At 30.0% G+C, this 3,647-nt stretch overlaps 1 long non-coding RNA gene across 2 annotated transcripts; it reads right to left on the bottom strand.

The window, feature by feature from the left end:
* Positions 1 to 1,433: 1,433 nt before the first annotated feature.
* Positions 1,434 to 2,943, bottom strand: LOC18589426. Of its 2 annotated transcripts, none has more exons than XR_001929960.1 (5): positions 2,746 to 2,943; positions 2,358 to 2,642; positions 2,124 to 2,212; positions 1,964 to 2,043; positions 1,434 to 1,753 (listed from the first exon to the last, which is right to left on the bottom strand). It is a non-coding gene; the product is annotated as an uncharacterized LOC18589426 (long non-coding RNA). The 2 variants fall into 2 exon arrangements; XR_001929961.1 differs by having other exon boundaries at positions 2,124 to 2,203.
* Positions 2,944 to 3,647: the final 704 nt, after the last annotated feature.

Below are 3,647 nucleotides of genomic sequence, written 5' to 3'. Positions count from 1 at the left end.
AAAGCATGGCCACATCAAGAAGGGATTGGTTTATACCAAGACCCCTGAGATTGGAATATCTATACTTAATGTAAGTAAATGATTACTTTATTTATTTTATTTTTTCAATATTATATATTGACTAAAAAACTATTTTTTTAATTGAAAAAGCCTAAAAGACTTGGTGAAATGATTATTGGGAGAAAAGTCATAAGGTTTAATTCATGCATTACTACAAATCAATTTATGATAACAATTAGGATTATTTTTGCTTATTTCTATAATATTGTAATTACTATTTTGAATCTCACATATCATGACCATTTTTCTTTTCAGGCACAAAGAAAGAAAAAGATTGATAAAAAACATGAGGAAGTAAATGTGGCATCCACACCAATCTCAACACAACAAGGTGTTACGACTAGAACCAAGAAAGGGAAAAAAAAAGCTTGACCATGAGAATGTTATCATTAAAGGCATTGATATTGTTATGTTTTTAATTTTCAGCATTTTCAAATTTGAAAATTATAGATTTTTTTTTTGGTATCACATATATGTAGCTAATAGTCATTTCTTGGATTTTTGTTTTAATGTTTTTAGAGAAAAATTTGTTACTTGTGTTTTTTCAAAATTAAATGATGGTTTGGATTTCAATGGAAAAAAAAGAGGTAAGAAATAAAAAAATAGTCTAGGTTGTCGGAATCAATGAAAAAAGAAAAATGATTGTTTCTATGTAATCCTTAATATTGCTATTTAGACTCTGCCTCTATTGTACCTGAGTAGCATGGTTCTTTTTTTATATGGATGATAAAATAAACCTTCAATTATCCAAAGAAAAAAGAAATAGTGATTTTCATTTGTGAAATGGCAATACTTAGAAAAGTTGAAAAAGATCATTGAATTTTTTTTTTTGAAAATCATAAGAACTTTCATTGATAAGTGGGAATGAAAATTTCCCTTTGGAACATGAACAAGCCAAGGTGCAGGTGAAACAGAATCCTACAAACCTATTCCTTAAAACCCTATACAGACCTAAACAAAAACAAGGTGCCATGATCCTTTATTTGAACCCAAAAACATAAAAACTCATATCCACAACCTAGCTCAAAAACATACATACAAGGAGCATGGATCTCCTACCTAGAACAAGGTCCTTAAAGAGGTGATTATATTGAAGTCTAAGAAAATGTAAGAATTTTTTAGATAAAAGGAGAGACTTCTAGAACATTGACCAGAGACAACAATTGGCAGATCATAATGATACAATATCTATGTAGGAAAAAATAAACACAAAATAATGTAGCAATTTAATCCACTTTACCCAAATGAACAAAATTGCTTTTGGCTTGCAATTGAGAATATAAGAATACTTGTAGAAAATCTGAACAAGGAAATTTCTTAAGCATTGTTAATGAGAAGTCTCAATAAAACTAAAATTTTGAAGAGTTTAATCTTTACTAATGTTCTACAGACTAGAGTGATGCTCCAGAAGATCACCAAAAATCAACATTCAAAATTGAACTAAATAGGTCCTATAGGAGTAGGCATACAAAATAAAGGTACAAAACAACTAAAAGCGATTCATGTAAAAAACTAGAGACAGAAATAAGTTAAACTGAAGAAAAGCTTTCCTCCCAACATTCACATCCAAACATACCTCACTTATGACCTCATCAACCAATTCTTTTCCATTTTGAATCTATTCACTTGTCCCATCTATGTGAAATGACCTTTCTATTGATGGATCACTTGGGGGCAAGTGCAATGGTATCACCTGCACCAGATTAAAAATGATAATGTTGTCAAAAACTGTAATTGTAGATACAACTACTGCAAGATTTAAAAGACCATATTGAAGGAACTAATTAAAAAAATGAATTTGGTCCTAAAGTAGCTAATTTAAAATTCAAACAAATACATTACTTGTCAGAGAATATGAAGCCAAAGCAACGATAGAGAACTTCCAAATAAGAATGACACTTACGATTCAAACCTGAATACGAGCTCCAATTCTAGCTTTCATATTTTTAATTGTTTCACCACCTTTACCAATTCCAAACCAACCTGAGATCATGCTCACATTACATGTTTTCTTGAACCAAAGTAAATGAACAAAGTTAAGTAATGCTTTTACACTAGTATACCTTATTATTCAGAATCTTCATTTCAAAATGTTCACTTGCAACTTGTCTCGTCGATCTTTGAGAAACCATGCCAGAACCCCCTGTTTCAGCTTGGCCAAAGCATTAAAAGGGTATAATCATATTTCATACTTATTATAACTAATATTGCAAGAATCCAAAATTGCAAAATTAGATTAATATTTTGCATAAACGTAATGCATCAATTCACATAAATAGAAAGGCAGGATGAATTACCTCAACAAGAACATCGTTTATCAACTGCTCTGTTTTAGCAATTTGTTTCGTAGTACCCATGAGCTCCACAAGCCTAGCCACAAAATTTGGGTCTGCATCCATATCTCCCTGAACCTGAATCTTTGCCCTAGATTATAGTTGAAGATATTTGATGGTTTTTTTCGGTTTTCCCAATTATAACACCAAGCCTAATTTATGGAATGTTAATCTTTTTGCTAGTACCATGGTAGCTATCATAAGAAATTGGTATAGATGAAGGAGCAGAGGTCGACATAGGCTTCATATCTGTATTCATTAAAGTTATTCATTACGGTTTGCATCAACTTTCAAAAATCAGATCCACAATTTAGCATTTTGCAAATGTAAGAAAATCTATGCAAAAAGTTACCTAAGTTTGAAGAGGTGATTCTTGGCCTCTTTTTTTTGTGCTCAAAACAGTTTAAACGAAGTTGCAAATCTAGCAAGGAAAAAAGTGCTAAAGTCTCAGGATTTGAAGTTCTTTGTTGGTTATGCAGGCAGGTGGATCAGTGAGAGAAAAAATTGAATTAGATTATCGGTATGTGGCTTCCCAAATCTGATTTTTGGATATTCATCGGACTCTTTGTCGAAAGGTTTGTGGAAGGAGATTTTGTAGGAAATGGGTGGTCATTACTCAAAATTGAACCGGAAGCCTAAGCAAGACACGTAGTCAATGCCATGTCATTTTTATCATGCCACATCAATTTGATTAAAATGCCATCTCATCATACTTAATGGTTAAATTTAATGGTGTTAAACTTAAGGACTGAAATCAACAAATTGATAACGCATAAGGATTCAATTTATACAAATTATTGTACATGGACTAAATATTTTTTTATTATAGTATAAGGACTAATTGAATAATTTAACCTTTCATTTTAATGTTGAAAAAATTATTTCATCAAAATGACAATCAGCAAACCTTGCAATAAATAAATCTCCTATCGATGATTCTAAATACTTAATTATAGATGGAGATTCATATCCAACGTATATTTATGCATTGTGGTGGAGCGATTGAAACATGTACCTCACATCTAAAAATTCTTAGATGGGAAATATTTGGTTTTTGACAATAAACTAATTTTATAAAGAGGAATTTATAATAAATTATTGGCCTGAGGATAATTATATTTTATAAAATTATTTTAGTCTAATTTTTTTATTAAATATTAGCTAAGTACTTAATTTTCAATTATAAATTCAGTTAATTTTTAATTAGTTTTTTTTATTAAGTTATTTTATTTTATGTTTATTTACTTTAATTTT

The sequence above is a fragment of the Theobroma cacao genome, unplaced genomic scaffold (assembly GCF_000208745.1).
Source record: "Theobroma cacao cultivar B97-61/B2 unplaced genomic scaffold, Criollo_cocoa_genome_V2, whole genome shotgun sequence".
Classification (NCBI taxonomy): Eukaryota; Viridiplantae; Streptophyta; class Magnoliopsida; order Malvales; family Malvaceae; genus Theobroma; species Theobroma cacao.
This window is presented reverse-complemented; position numbering and strand designations above follow the sequence as displayed.